The sequence below is a fragment of the Coregonus lavaretus genome, assembly GCF_964263955.1.
Source record: "Coregonus lavaretus genome assembly, contig: SUPER_35_unloc_3, whole genome shotgun sequence".
NCBI classification, from domain to species: Eukaryota; Metazoa; Chordata; class Actinopteri; order Salmoniformes; family Salmonidae; genus Coregonus; species Coregonus lavaretus.
Window position 1 is genome coordinate 1,097,866 of NW_028167179.1, and position 17,181 is coordinate 1,115,046.

The following is a 17,181-nucleotide window of genomic DNA, read 5'->3' on the forward strand; positions in this document are numbered from 1 at the left end:
CTGTGTTCGTTCTGTGGGAAAGCCTTCAGTTTCCCCGAACAGGTGGAGATCCACCAGAGGATGCACACGGGGGAGAAAGAATTTGGCTGTCACGTGTGCCGGGCCAATTTTGATCAAGTTGAGGGTACTAGATTTACAGAAAATGTATTTATATTTACAGAAAAAAGTGTTACCATAGTGAGAAAAGTTATTCTACATGTCATGTATTGTTTTGCACAATAAAAGTACTGTACTTCACATTATGTGTGTATGGCCATTTTGTTGAAATTAAATACATACAGTGGGGAGAACAAGTATTTGATACACTGCCGATTTTGCAGGTTTTCCTACTTACAAAGCATGTAGAGGTCTGTAATTTTTATCATAGCTACACTTCAACTGTGAGAGACAGAATCTAAAACAAAAATCCAGAAAATCACATTGGATGATTTTTAAGTAATTAATTTGCATTTTATTGCATGACATAAGTATTTGATACATCAGAAAAGCATAACTTAATATTTGGTACAGAAACCTTTGTTTGCAATTACAGAGATCATACATTTCCTGTAGGTCTTGACCAGGTTTGTACACACTGCAGCAGGGATTTTGGCCTACTCCTCCATACAGACCTTCTCCAGATCCTTCAGGTTTCGGGGCTGTCGCTGTGCAATACGGACTTTCAGCTCCCTCCAAAGATTTTCTATTGGGTTCAGGTCTGGAGACTGGCTAGGCCACTCCAGGACCTTGAGATGCTTCTTACGGAGCCACTCCTTAGTTGCCCTGGCTGTGTGTTTCGGGTCGTTGTCATGCTGGAAGACCCAGCCACGACCCATCTTCAATGCTCTTACTGAGGGAAGGAGGTTGTTGGCCAAGATCTCACGATACAAGGCCCCATCCATTCTCCCCTCAATACGGTGCAGTCGTCCTGTCCCCTTTGTAGAAAAGCATCCCCAAAGAATGATGTTTCCACCTCCATGCTTCACGGTTGGGATGGTGTTCTTGGGGTTGTACTCATCCTTCTTCTTCCTCCAAACACGGCGAGTGGAGTTTAGACCAAAAAGCTCTATTTCTGTCTCATTAGACCACATGACCTTCTCCCATTCCCCCTCTGGATCATCCAGATGGTCATTGGCAAACTTCAGACGGGCCTGGACATGCGCTGGCTTGAGCAGGGGGACCTTGCGTGCGCTGCAGGATTTTAATCCATGACGGCGTAGTGTGTTACTAATGGTTTTCTTTGAGACTGTGGTTCCAGCTCTCTTCATGTCATTGACCAGGTCCTGCCGTGTAGTTCTGGGCTGATCCCCTACCTTCCTCATGATCATTGATGCCCCACGAGGTGAGATCTTGCATGGAGCCCCAGACCGAGAGTGATTGACCGTCATCTTGAACTTCTTCCATTTTCTAATAATTGCGCCAACAGTTGTTGCCTTCTCACCAAGCTGCTTGACTATTGTCCTGTAGCCCATCCCAGCCTTGTGCAGGTCTACAATTTTATCCCTGATGTCCTTACACAGCTCTCTGGTCTTGGCCATTGTGGAGAGGTTGGAGTCTGTTTGATTGAGTGTGTGGACAGGTGTCTTTTATACTGGTAACTAGTTCAAACAGGTGCAGTTAATACAGGTAATGAGTGGAGAACAGGAGGGCTTCTTAAAGAAAAACTAACAGGTCTGTGAGAGCCGGAATTCTTACTGGTTGGTAGGTGATCAAATACTTATGTCATGCAATAAAATGCAAATTAATTACTTAAAAATCATACAATGTGATTTTCTGGATTTTTGTTTTATATTCTGTCTCTCACAGTTGAAGTGTACCTATGATAAAAATTACAGACCTCTACATGCTTTGTAAGTAGGAAAACCTGCAAAATCGGCAGTGTATCAAATACTTGTTCTCCCCACTGTAATTGACTCTGTGCTGACTGACTTGGTTATTTTTGTATCATTGCAGGGACTGAGTTTCCCTTATCTCAGTTGAACCAAAACATTATACTTAATTCTTGAATCAACACATATGAATTAAAAAAATTATAATAAGCTCCAATGGCTCCATATTGTTAGGTTCTTGAATCACCGTGTTAGAGATGGGCTTGAATGTGGTTAACATTTTATAATATCATGTCATGTTTCTGTGTGTACAGCAAAGAGTTTCTTATATAAACCTTTATGCTTTTCTGTACAATCTTTCTTTGCGGTCTGCAGTCCATGCAGAAAACAGTAGTAGTTGGTCAATTTCCAGAACAACCAGGAGCGTTGAAGCGCGAGGCTAAACTTCTCCACTGTTTTGGTTCAACCAATCATTAGGGTGTTTTTGTTTGACCCACGCGAACATGACCAAAGCCATGACTGAAACAGAAATTAATTTGCAGTGGATATTTACAAATAAATGTGATATTTGAGGCTCTCTCTCACTAAGTGATTGTACAATGTACACCTGGGTTGGGCTCAATTTGAGTTGAATGCAGTCATTTCAGGAAGTAAACTGAAATTTCTATTAAATGATTGAAAAAACGGCATCTATTTTCCATGACTTCTCAGTAAACTGAATAGGATAAGCTATTTATGTCAAAAGTAAAACAAAAAAAAGATTTTAAATTCAAATCCCTACCTGAATTGACTGACTTCAATTCAAATTGAGCTCAACCCTGATGTACGCACATCATATTATGATTTCAGTTTGTGAGTATGTGATATGGGGGTTAGATATGTTTATTTCGACATTATAAAGAAAACCTTTTATAAACAATGGCAACACTGTCATGTTGATCTCAGCCTTGCTGTTAGAAAACCACATTAGTTCGCAGGGGCACCTCCCCTGACTTCACTCCTCGACTTTCGTCAACTTATATCTGTGGTGCTGCTTGTGGCAACATCATCTCGCTGAATATAAAGTCAATTTATACACCACCAAACTTAGTTTGAAGTCTTTTTGAGAAAGTTGTGGCTTGCAGTGCAGTTATCCATTTAAAGTCTCCCAGTTTTCACCCCACACAGTAGGTGGCAGCAATATACCTTTTTAGTGTAGTCCGCCGATAAAACCTTGAAGAAGTAAACTGAAGTGAAAATCTGTATGGGAGATAGTGTCATATATTTAAACGTATTACAGATCACCTGGCTGTATATACGGCGGAGCTGATGGCCATACTGTTGGCCTTGCAGTGGGTGGAGGAAGTCAAACAAGACAGAGTAGTTATTTGCTCTGATTCATGTGCAGTGTTAATGAGTCTCCAGTCCTTTAGCTCACGTAGCAGACAAGACCTGCTTTATGAGGTGCTACAAACCCATGGCAGGATTAAACAGATGGTTATTCAGATAAGATTTACTTGGGTCCCAGCTCATGTGGGGGTGGAGGGGAACGAGGCGTTAGATGAACAGGCTAAACAAGCACTTAGTAGTGGGTATGTTGACATTGAAGTTTCAATGAGCAAGGCAGAGGCAAAAAGACTGATATATACAGTGATGGTGCAGAGATGGCAGGAGCAGTGGAATAGAGATAATAAGGGAAGGCATTTATTTCAAGTACAGAGGAAAGTCAGGGAGGGGAGGACGGCAGGAAGGGACAGAAGAGAGGAGGCTATTTTTACAAGATTAAGGGTGGGACACAGCCAGTTGAATACATTACATTAAATGTGATAGGAAAGCATCCATCAGGAAAGTGTGATTATTGTCAGGAAATAGAGACCGTGGAGCATGTATTGCTACAGTGTGGGCAGTATCAGAGGGAAAGAGAGAGGATGAGATCTAGTATGAGGGAGAAGGGGATACAGGAAATTAGTTTAAAGAGTATATTGAGTAGAACGTCATTAGATATAGTCTCAAATATTTTGTTATCTTTTTTAAGAGAAACGGGGTTGGCAGCTAGAATTTCGTTTCTCCCTATCTCTGGCCCACATTCTAGTACAGTAGGTGGCGGTAATGCACCATAACGTTGGATGCCAACCGCCGTTAAACCCCACTGAAGAAGAAGTGTCATATTATATTTACATTTACATTTTAGTCATTTAGCAGATGCTCTTATCCAGAGCGACTTATAGTTAGTGAGTGCATACATTTTTTTTTTTTCATACTGGCCCCCCGTGGGAATGGAACCCACAACCCTGGCGTTGCAAGAGCCATGCTGAGGGAAAAAAGTATTTGATCCCCTGCTGATTTTGTACGTTTGCCCACTGACAAAGACATGATCAGTCTATAATTTTAATGGTAGGTTTATTTGAACAGTGAGAGACAGAATAACAACAAAAAAATCCAGAAAAACGCATGTCAAAAATGTTATAAATTGATTTGCATTTTAATGAGGGAAATAAGTATTTGACCCCCTCTCAATCAGAAAGATTTCTGGCTCCCAGGTGTCTTTTATACAGGTAACGAGCTGAGATTAGGAGCACACTCTTAAAGGGAGTGCTCCTAATCTCAGTTTGTTACCTGTATAAAAGACACCTGTCCACAGAAGCAATCAATCAATCAGATTCCAAACTCTCCACCATGGCCAAGACCAAAGAGCTCTCCAAGGATGTCAGGGACAAGATTGTAGACCTAAACAAGGCTGGAATGGGCTACAAGACCATCGCCAAGCAGCTTGGTGAGAAGGTGACAACAGTTGGTGCGATTATTCGCAAATGGAAGAAACACAAAAGAACTGTCAATCTCCCTCTGCCTGGGGCTCCATGCAAGATCTCACCTCGTGGAGTTGCAATGATCATGAGAACAGTGAGGAATCAGCACAGAACTACACGGGAGGATCTTGTCAATGATTTCAAGGCAGCTGGGACCATAGTCACCAAGAAAACAATTGGTAACACACTACGCCGTGAAGGACTGAAATCCTGCAGCACCCGCAAGGTCCCCCTGCTCAAGAAAGCACATACATGCCCGTCTGAAGTTTGCCAATGAACATCTGAATGATTCAGAGGAGAACTGGGTGAAAGTGTTGTGGTCAGATGAGACCAAAATTGAGCTCTTTGGCATCAACTCAACTCGCTGTGTTTGGAGGAGGAGGAATGCTGCCTATGACCCCAAGAACAATATCCCCACCGTCAAACATGGAAGTGGAAACATTATGCTTTGGGGGTGTTTTTCTGCTAAGGGGACAGGACAACTTCACCGCATCAAAGGGACGATGGACGGGCCCATGTACCGTCAAATCTTGGGTGAGAACCTCCTTCCCTCAGCCAGGGCATTGAAAATGGGTCGTGGGTGGGTATTCCAGCATGACAATGACCCAAAAGACACGCCCAAGGCAACAAAGGAGTGGCTCAAGAAGAAGTACATTAAGGTCCTGGAGTGGCCTAGCCAGTCTCCAGACCTTAATCCCATAGAAAATCTGTGGAGGGAGCTGAAGGTTCGAGTTGCCAAACGTCAGCCTCGAAACCTTAATGACTTGGAGAAGATCTGCAAAGAGGAGTGGGACAAAATCCCTCCTGAGATGTGTGCAAACCTGGTGGCCAACTACAAGAAACGTCTGACCTCTGTGATTGCCAATAAGGGTTTTGCCACCAAGTACTAAGTCATGTTTTGCAGAGGGGTCAAATACTTATTTCCCTAATTAAAATGCAAATCAATTTATAACATTTTTGACATGCGTTTCTCTGGATTTTGTTGTTGTTATTCTATCACTGTTCAAATAAACCTACTATTAAAACTATAGACTGATCATGTCTTCGTCCGTGGGCAAACGTACAAAATCAGCAGGGGATCAAATACTTTTTTCCCTCACTGTATATATATATAATGGGAACAGAAGGGAGGAGGTTATGTTGTTTAGGATGAGGTTAGGTTATACAGGATTGAATTCATCTTTGAAATTGATAGGGAAACATGGTACTGGAATGTGTAATGGCTGTATGGTAGAGGAAACGGTTGAACGTATCATTATTTTGTGTATGATGTAGAAAGGGCGAGGTTGTTTGACAGGTTCAGAGAGGTTAGACGGGAATGGGGAGTGGGTGGTATTTTGGGTGGGGGTGATGGAAGTGGTGAGGTTTGTAGGGAATTATTTTATTTTATTAGAAATTCAGGGTTAGTTAAGAGAATATAGTGATATAGATGGGTCGTGACCGGCCTCACACTACAGTACAGTAGGTGGCAGTGTATCACCTGTCAGTTGGTTGCGATTTGCCAAAAAACCTAAAGAAGAAAAAGAAAACGGATCCAAAGATTTTTATAACTAAACGTACATCTCATTGTTCTAGCTATGACAGAACTGAACAGCCTTTTGTTCTTATTTTTACGTTTATTAGCTAACACCCTGGAACTCAAAATATGATTAATTTAACTGCACAGCATCGCATATCCCAGGTAGTCTTTAATTCGCGTTGGAAACAGGACTTGGTCGATAGATGTTTTCTCGGTAACGCTAGCTAGCTAACGTTAGCTGCTAACGTTAGGCAACAATGGATAACTGTATGGTTTTTCACACTCAAATAGCCTCCATCATGGAGGTGCTAGCGAATGCAGCCGTGGCAGATATCTGTAAACTCTTAGACGACGACTATGCAGTGTTCCGTTTGGAAATAACTCAAAGCCAGAAAGAAAACGGGGCATTGAGGAGGAAACTACAGCTACTGGAACTGAAGGTGGCACGGGAGCGCGCAGAGAGGACAATGCAAGAGCGCATCCTCGCAAGTCATCCCAGAAGTGTCAAGATCCTCGACCGATACAGAGTAATGGCAAGAGGTAAATGTTGCAGGAGGCTCCGGTGCCTGTCGCCCCCTTCCCCTCTGCGCATGTGTGTCTTTAGATGCGTTAACCACAAATGGGTCTTGGTCAGTTTTTGGATTGTATGCAATAATTCCCCTGATTACTTAGCTATCTTGCACAGACACAATATCATATTCTGACCAGACTCTTGATTTAATGCATTTCCTATTATTTACTCAATGAAAAATGCATGGAACATAATCAATCTATAAGTAGTATATCAGGAAGTTATGAGAAGTGTTACCTTACATCCTTGCCAATTCTAGACAGTGTCAAAACTGTCAATAGTGTAGAATATAGCGTTGAGCATTGACAGTAGCTAACCTAACCGCCTCTTTTCCCCCAATCACTCTCTCAGGTGAAGGACATCTCACTGGAGGCCACAGGAGCTTTGTGAAGCCAGCGGGACACAATACATGGAGAGATGACCAACCAATCACTGTTGATGAAGGGAGTGGAACCTCAACCCAGCACGTTATTGTGATAGAGGTTAGTGTAATAGTGTTGAATTAAAAATTACAGTTACTATTCACTTGCTTACATGTACATCCTCATTTATCTGCCATAGGGGAGCTTGTGAGTTTTCCCTACGACATTATTATTCAATTCTACTCATGTACTGATAATAACCTCCCCTCTTCTTGTGTCAGTCTGCAGATGCAGAGGCTGCAGGTCCTGGGGTCAAGCAGGAGAGGACTGAAGAAAAGGACCCAAGACACAGCAGAGACATCCAGACTGGTGCAGCGTCTGGAACGGCGCCTCCTGTAGCCACGGAGGACCTATCCACCACCGCTGCGCTCCAGGTCAGGAACCGACGCAGCATCTTGGAGGTCAGTCGAACCTCCTCCTCAAGTCAGTCACAGACTTTTAACTGTAACACACAGGCTCTTACTCATGATCTGAACACAGATCAGACCCAGAGAGACTAGGGCCACTGGGCTGTCCTCCTGCTCCTGGCTCGGAGTTCTTACCGGTATTTCACCAGTGCCAGAGGATGGTTAATTCCCGTGGAGATGGTGATGGTGATGCGTTAGACACTGGCGGTGATGATCTGTTTTGTTCTTACAATGGAAACATATCATTGGCTTTAGAGACACAGACTGATATGTCTAGAGGGGACTGGAACCGGTACATTTCTACTTTGTGCACGGGGGCATTGTCACGCTGAAACAGGAAAGGGCCTTCCGCAAACTGTTGCCACAGAGTTGGAAGCACAGAATCATCTAGAATGTCATTGTATGCTGTAGCGTTATAATTTCCCTTCACTGGAACTAGGGGACCTAGCCCGAACCATGAACAACAGCCCCAGACCATTATTCCTCCTCCACCAAACTTTACAGTTGGCACTATGCATTCGGGTAGGTAACATTTTCCTGGCATCCGCCAAACCCAGATTCGTCCGTCGGACTTCTAGATGGTGAAGCGTGATTCATCACTCCAGAGAACGCGTTTCCACTGCTCCAGAGTCCAATGTCGGCGAGCTTTACACCACTCCAGCCGACGCTTGGCATTGCGCATGGGGATCTTAGGCTTGTGTGCGGCTGCTCGGCCATGGAAACCCATTTCATGAAGCTCCAGACGAACAGTTCTTGTGTTGATGTTGCTTCTAGAGGCAGTTTGGAACTCAGTAGTGAGTGTTGCAACTCGCGGCTGAGCCGTTGTTGCTTCTAGAGGTTTCTACTTCACAATAACAGCACTTAATAGTTGACTGTGCAGCTCTAGCAGGGCACTCTTATGTAGGTGTCATAACCAGCCATAAGATTACGCAATATATGTCACGACAGGTCCAAATATGTGTCATGACAGTGTTATGACCATATTATTACAGGTTATGACAAGTTATATCAGCTGTTATCAAATATTATGACATGGTTATGACGTGTCATAAAGTGTTATGACGCTGGGTGTCAAGTAAAGTGTTACCAAAGATCCTTCTTTAACCTGTCTCCTCCCCATCATCTACACTGATTGAAGTGGATTTAACAAGTGACATCAGTAAGGGATCATGGCGTTCACCTGCATTCACCTGGTCAGTTTATGTCATGGAAAGAGCAGGTGTTCATAATGTTTGGTATACACTCAGTGTAAAAGGCCCGTAAAGCCTAAAAGTCTGTTTCATATTGTGTTTGTACTATGTATCTGATGTTCACACATGTTCTAAAGACACTTTTAATGAGAAAATGAATGCAGTTTATTAAGTTCATGCAGATTTTTGATTGAGACATGACATGTATGTGAGGTTTTCAAATGGTGTATTTAAAACTTGTTTATGTTTAATAAACACAAAGTGGGACTTTTCATTCTAAGACTTTAATTGAGAATCTCTTTAATATTCATCACGTCTGATCTCACCCTACTCTGCATACACCCAACAGCGCTTTACAATCAATATACACAGTGTACAAAACATTAGGAACACCTGCTATTTCCATGACAGACTGACCAGGTGAAAGCTATGATCCCTTATTGATGTCACCTATTAAATCCACTTCAATCAGTGTAAATAAAGGGGAGGAGACAGGTTAAACAAGGATATTTAAGCATTGAGACAATTGAGACATGGATTGTGTATGTGTGAATGGGCAAGACAAAATATTTAAGTGACTTTGAACGGGGTATGGTAGTAGATGCCAGGTGCACCTGGTTTGAGTGTGTCAAGAACTGCAACGCTGCTGGGTTTTTCACGCTCAATAGTTTTCCGCGTGTATCAAGAATGGTCCACCACCCAAAGGACATCCAGCCAACTTGACACAACTGTGGGAATCATTGGAGTCAACATCGGCCAGCATCCCTGTGGAACACATTCGACACCTTGCAGTGTCCATGCCCCGATGAATTGTATTAGGAAGGTGTTCCTAATGAACACTCACCAAATATACCTACAAATACCCACACACTAACAAACACTTACTGTACGCGTCATAGTTTAGTCAGGTTTGTCTGATGATTACTTGACTTGTCATAGCTGACTTGTTTTTACCCATAACATCATATTTATGTCCACCATGATGGGTTTAACAACAATGAAGTCATTCTGTAACTACAGTATAGGACTCAAACATAGTGGGGATGGGTAAACACTCCATGTTGAAAGTGTGTTTATTATCTGTGTGTGTGTACCTGAGGGAGTGTATGTCTGTGTAATCTGTATCACCTCTCTCTTCCAGGAGGAGGAGGGTCCAGAGGTGCTGCTGGTGAAGGTGGAGGGGTGTGAGGAGGGTCTGGGGAACCCTGAGGGGACCATGGTCATGGAGGACAACCAGACTACACCTCCTCCTGAACCCACAGAGGAACCAGCTGAGCAGCACAGGACCACACACAGTCTCACTGAGGTGAGCCCACTGTGAACTACAGTCTGAATGGTATTAGGTCAGGGCCCATATCCACAAAGGTTTTGACCATGCCTTTGAAATATACAACTATTAAAGAGTGTCAAGTAATCAAATTAACTAACATGTTTACATAGTACTCATATTAATCCCTCATTGCCCATTCAGAAGATGCTCCACAGCAGGGTGCTCAGATCAGATGTCTTGATCCAACATCCTCTCACTCTGTATCTCTTACAGTCAGTAGACATGGAGGATGGGAAGCCTGATCTGCTGCTAGTCAAAGAGGAGACAATAGAAGACGGACCAGAGACCATTGACCTGCTGAGTGGACTAAAGATGGGGGAGCAAGGTAAGGGAGATGTACATATACAGAACATAACAGACATACTTCAATAGGAATAGTGATGCACCTGGTTATAATTTTCTTATTTTTCTTCATTCATAAAATTAAATCAATGCAACTCATGTTTACATACAAAAACACACATTATAATGTATGAAATTGACCAGATAATTGACAAAATAAACTCCATATGTCTCTGCCATGTTTGTAAATTCTATTTTCTAACCTCTTCCTGCAGGTGGTTGGCTGGAGGCTAACAGAGGAGACTGGGCGGCCATCTTGGATTCCCAGACCGGCGCAGCCAAGGACCCAGGGGACAACATCACTGAGCAGGCCAGGACCAGAGGCGACATGGTGGAGGTCAGTGGCTGGGACAGCATCTTCACCTCTGGGCTAGTGAACAACACTGTTAACCAGAAACAGACAGTGGAACACAAAACAACATCCAAACTTAGTCTCCATGACAACAGACTGCCTGAGACCAGGGCGTGGTGTAGATTTGGTTTACAGGTACGGGGAGGTGTCCGTATGCGGCGGGAGAGAACAGACACAGACTTGGCTAGCGATGCTCCGTCCTGCTCCTATAGTTGTTATTCAGAGACACTGATGGTGCCTCAGGTTAACCCCATAACAGGTGCTGCCTTCAGCCTGCCTTCTTTAGGATCTATCAACTGGAACATGGACCCTGCGACAACACAGACACTCCCTGGCCTTTGTCCTCCTCACACTCTCCTTATGTTAAACCAGACCTCAAACAATGCCAGTGCCTCAACACTAAATGGCAACACAAGCCCATTGACAAATGAGAGAAGTTGAGATGGAATCAGTAAAGGTGGCGGCACCAAAGAGAAGCGCTTCCCGTGTTTGTTCTGTGGGAAAGCCTTCAGTTTCCCCAAACAAGTGGATATCAACCAGAGGATGCACACGGGGGAGAATCCGTTCGGCTGCCACCTGTGTGAGAATCAAATCAAATGTATTTATAAAGCCCTTTTTACATCAGCAGATGTCACAAAGTGCTATACAGAAACTCAGCCTAAACCCCCAAACAGCAAGCAATGCAGATGTAGAAGCACGGTGGCTAGGAAAAACTACCTAGAAAGGCAGGAAGCTAGGAAGAAACCTAGAGGAACCAGGGTCTGAGGAGTGGCCAGTCCTCTTCTGGCTGTGCCAGGTGGATTTTATAAGAGTACATGGCCATTAAGGCCAGACCGTTGTTCAAACGTTCATAGATGACCAGCAGGGTCAATAATCATCACAGTGGTTGTAGAGGGTGCAACAGGTCAGCACCTCAGGATTAAATGTCAGTTGGCTTTTCATAGCCGAGCATTCAGAGGTTGAGACAGCAGGTGCGGGGGAGGGAGAGAGAGGGTCGAAAACAGCAATTCCGGGACAAGGTAGCACATCGGGTGAACAGGTCAGGGTTCCATGGCCACAGGCAAAACAGCAGAAACTGGATCAGCAGCACGACCAGGTGGACTGGAGAAGGGGACAGCCAGGGTCATCAGGCCAGGTAGTCCTGAGGCATGGTCCTAGGGCTCAGGTCCGAGGGGAGGAAAGCGGGAGAGATGGGAGAATTAGAGGGAGCATACTTAAGTTCACACAGGACACCAGATAAGACAGGAGAATTTCACCAGACAGACTGACCCTAGCCCCACGGCACAGACTATTGCAGCATAGATACTGGAGGCTGAGACAGGGGGTGTGACCATTTTGTTGAAATTAAATACAAAATTGACTCTGTGCTGACTGACTTGGTTATTGCAGGGACTGAGTTTCACTTATCTCAGGCGAACCAAAACAATATACTTAATTCTTGAATCAACACATATGGACATTTTTTATAATAAACTCCAATGGCTCCATATTGTTAGTAACTTGAATCACAGTGTTAGAGATGAGCTTGACTGTGGTTATAAATATTCATGTTTCTGTGTGTACAGCAACTAATTTATTATATAAACCTTTATGCTTTTCTGTTCAATTTGGGTTTACAGTCTGCAGTCCATGAGGACCTGCTGATATCCGGTGTTGCTGGTGGGAGAGACTGGACCTCTGAAGTGGCTGGTCACAAACCCTGGCTCCGGATCAGAACCCTGGATCAGGAGCCTTTGCTCTTACTTCCCAATTCAGAACAGGGACCGAACCACGAGGGACAGAGACTCCACCACAACCACCACACAGAACACAACCAGTGGACAGGTGGACTGAATGACGTCAGTCCTGGTTGTCATCAGAGAGACAGAGGCTCCAGTCTGCAGCCCAGACCCTTCTCTTCACAGTCTCAGTGCAGGGATGAAGCAGGGCCTGGGGCTGATAAAGACAGACCCTCCTGTTCCTATGATACAAACACCACAGTATCCATGATGAACAGAGCAGGTCATCCTGGGCTTCAGCCTTCACAGAGAGTGGTGGGAGACACACCTGATGGGAGTCTAACAGAAGGTCGGTTTTCTCCTTCAGGATCTCGTCTAATGCCTGATGATTGGGTTCATAGAAAGCCTGGGCCTGGGTCTAGCCTTCCTCAGCTGCCTCATGGTGACCCCACCAATACAGACAGGGTCAGGATGGGCGTTCACCACAAGAGGTACCTAGCCTATAACACAGTACACAATCCCAACAACACCCAAACAATGGCTAGAGGTCAAGGAGGGAGCTCAAAGACTAACCACCTGAGGGTGGTGGCTCCTGCTTCTTCCTACTCTGGTGTCAGGCCGAACATTAGGACCGACGCTGACAAGCCGTACGCCTGCCCCACATGTGGGAAGTGCTTTGCTGAGGCGAACTATGTGAAGATCCACCAGAGGGTCCACACAGGGGAGAAACCTTTCGGCTGTACCCAATGTCACATGCGCTTCGCAGAGGCTGGCACCCTGAAGAGGCACCAGAGGGTCCACACAGGGGAGAAACCCTACAGCTGCCCCCAGTGTGAGAAGAGGTTCTCCCACCAGCACCATCTGAAGAGACACCTGAATGTCCACACTTGAGAAAGGCCCTTCGCCTTCTCTGAGATTCTCAGAGAGGAACTATCTCAGGATACACCAGCAGAAAAACCATTACACTTCATAACATAAAACGTAACTATTCCACTCAGTAGCTTCTGACGATTAGATCAAACCCTACATTAAAGATACATTTTCATTGTTGTCAACAGAAAAGATCCACAGATGCATTTGGAATAACGATAGTGACAGATTTCAGTGTTGAATATTCCTGAATAGAATATTTCATCCAGACATTGTGTGACATATACAGTATAATGCATATATGTCTAAAAAGTCTGTTACATATTGTGTTTGTACTGTGTAGGCTATATGATGTTCACAAATGCCTATTTCATTACCTCCATTCCACTACTTAATTATTTTCCCAAGACACTCTGTAAGAATGAAAGTTTATCAAGTTAATGCAGATATTTTGTTGAGACATGTATGTGTGGTTTTCATATGGTGTATGAAAAACTTGTTTGTTTTATAAACACAAAATGGGACTTTTCATTCTAAGACTTTCATTGAGACTCTCCTTAGTACACATCACATATGATCTCACCCTATTCTGAATACACACCCGACAGAGCTTTATTACTAATATAAACGTACTAAATATACCTAAACAAACTAACAAACACCTATTGAACACGTAATAATAGTTTACTCAGGTTTGTCTGATGACTTTTTTACCCTCATTGTTTAACAACAATGAAGTCATTCAGTAACTACACTATAGGATTCAAATGTAGTCAGCCTGGTCTCAGGTCAAAACGTATTATGTTTTACTAAAATCCATGCCACTCCATTTAGCATGATATGTTACTTTACGTTAGGTTACATTACATTGGCCTAAGTAAATCCGGGACACTCAAATTAGTATATGCTACTTTTGGTATGACAGTAGGTTACTTAAGGCAAAAACGAAAGGAGGGTGGTTGGTCAGGGTGGATGGGTGGGCGCGTAACGCAAACGTCTAGCAACCCAATGGTTGCATGTTTGAATCTCATGGACAAATTGAGCATTTTAGCTAATTAGTAACTTTGCAACTGCTTATTACTTTTTAGCTACTTTGCAACTACTTAGCATGTTAGCTAACCCTTCCCCTAAACCTAACCTAAAAAAGGTACAGAGGTTGTTCAGTCCACCTGTCCACTGGTGGATCTAAATGTTTTTCCTCATAATCCTGGACTATCGGACCACGATCTTATTACGTTTGCAATCGCAACAAGTAATCTGCTCAGACCCCAACCAAACAAAAAACATTTGTCAAAAGAAATTAGCTCCCTGGTATACAGAAAATACCTGAGCCCTGAAGCAAGCTTCCAGAAAATTGAAACGGAAATGGCATTCCACCAAACAGGAAGTCTTCTGACTAGCTTGTTAAGACAGTACCATGCAATATCGAAGAGCCCTCACTGCTGCTCGATCAGCCTACTTTTCCAACCTAATTGAGAATAAAAACAATCCAAATGTAATTTGCCATTCACTTCAGCAGTGATGAATTCATGAACTTCTTCAACGATCATTAAAAGGCAAATGACTCCTCTTTGAATCTGCGTATTTCTCCAAAACTCTGTTGTCCTGAGTCTGCACAGAACTGCCAGGCCCTATAATCAATGTAGACACTCCAGTTTTTTAAATCCTGTATCTCTCGACACATTCACGAAAATAGTCATGGCTTCTAAACCTTCCAGCTGTCTACTGGACCCTATTCCAACTAAACTACTGAAAGAGCTACTTCCTGTGCTTGGCCCTCCTATGTTGATCATAATAAACAGCTCCATATCTTCCGGATGTGTACCAAACTCACTACAAGTGGCAGTACTAAAGCCTCAACTGAAAAAGCCAAACCCTTACCCAGAAAATGTAAAAAAACGATTTGCTTATATAGAATCTCCCCTTCCTCAAAAAAAAAAATAGCTCTTGCATGTCAACTCACTGCCTTCCTGAAGACAAATAATGTATACGAAATGCTCCCGTCTGATTTTAGACCCCATAATAGTACTGGTTGAGTCACTGATGTGATCTTCCTGTCCGGTCTTGCGCCCCCCTCGGGCTTGTGCGGTGGAGGAGATCTTCGTGGGCTATACTCAGCCTTCTCTCAGGCTAGTAAGTTGCTGGTCTGTTGATATCCCTCAAGTGGTTTGGGGGCTGTGCTTTGGCAACATGGGTGGAGTTATATCCTGCATGGTTGACCCTGTCCCCCCAGGCTCCAGTATCTACAGTCCATTCGGGAAAGTATTCAGACCCCTTCCTTTTTTCCACATTTTGTTACGTTACAGCCTTATTCAAAAATCTATGAAATTACTTTTTTCCCTCATCAATCTACACACAATACCCCATAATGACAATGCGAAAACAGGTTTAGACATTTTTGCAAATGTATTACAAATAGAAAACAGATACCTTATTTACATAAGTATTCAGACCCTTTGCTATGAGATTCGAAATTGAGCTCAGATGCATTATGTTTCCATTGATCATCCTTGAGATGTATCTACAACTTGATTGGAGTCCACCTGTGATAAATTCAATTGATTGGACATGATTTGGAAAGGCACATACCTGTCTATATAAGATCCCACAGTTGACAGTGCATGTCAGAGCAAAAACCAAGCCATGAGGTCGAAGGAATTGTCCGTAGAGCTCCGAGACAGGATTGTGTCGAGGCACAGATCTGGGGAAGGGTACCAAAAAATGTCTGCAGCATTGAAGGTCCCCAAGAACACAGTGGCCTCCATCATTCTTAAATGGAAGAAGTTTGGAACCACCAAGACACTTCCTAGAGCTGGCCGCCCGCCAAACTGAGCAATCTGGGGAGAAGGGCCTTGGTCAGGGAGGTGACCAAGAACCCGATGGTCACTCTGACAGTACTCCAGAGTTCCTCTGTGGCGATGGGAGAACCTTCCAGAAGGACAACCATCTCTTCAGCACTCCACCAATCAGGCCTTTATGGTAGAGTGGCCAAACGGAAGCCACTCCTCAGTAAAAGGCACATGACAACCCGCTTGGAGTTTCCCAAAAGGCACCTAAAGGACTCTCAGACCATGAGAAACAAGATTCTCTGGTCTGATGAAACCAAGATTGAACTCTTTGGCCTGAATGCCAAACGTCATGTCTGGAGGAAACCTGGCACCATCCCTACAGTGAAGCATGGTGGTGGCAACATCATGCTGTGGGGATGTTTTTCAGCGGCAGGGACTGGGAGACTAGTCAGGATCGAGGGAAAGATGAACGGAGCAAGGTACAGCAAGATCCTTGGTGAAAACCTGTTCCAGAGCGCTCAGGACCTCAGACTGGGGCGAAGGTTCATCTTCCAACAGGACAACGACCCTAAACACACAGCCAAGACAATGCAGGAGTGACTTCGGAGTCTCTGAATGTCCTTGAGTGGCCTAGCCAGAGCCTGGATTGAACCCGATCGAACATCTCTGGAGAGACCTGAAAATAGCTGTGCAGCGACACTCCCCATCCAACCTGACAGAGCTTGAGAGGATCTGCAGAGAAAAATGGGAGAAACTCCCCAAATACAGTTGTGCCAAGCTTGTAGACTCAAGGCTGTAATCGCTGCCAAAGGTGCTTCAACAAAGTGCTGAGTAAAGGGTCTGTAAAATGTCATATTTCAGTTTTTTATTTTTCATATATTTGCTACAATTTAAAAAAAAACTGGGTTTTTTTTGTCCTTATGGGTATTGTGTGTAGATGGATGAGGGGGAAAAAACAATTTAATCAATTTTAGAATAAGGCTGTAACGTAACAAAATGTGGAAAAAGTCAAGGGGTCTGAATACTTTCCGAATGCACTGTATGTTGCAATAGTCTATGTGCCGGGGGGCTAGGGGC

The 17,181-nt window shown here is 43.8% G+C and overlaps 1 pseudogene across 1 annotated transcript; it reads left to right on the plus strand.

Moving 5' to 3' along the window:
* Positions 1–6,125: 6,125 nt before the first annotated feature.
* Positions 6,126–13,506, plus strand: LOC311110323 (annotated as a pseudogene). The gene is made up of 7 exons: positions 6,126–6,653; positions 7,036–7,166; positions 7,328–7,507; positions 9,845–10,009; positions 10,247–10,358; positions 10,591–11,325; positions 13,212–13,506. The product of its transcript is annotated as an uncharacterized misc_RNA (transcript).
* Positions 13,507–17,181: the final 3,675 nt, after the last annotated feature.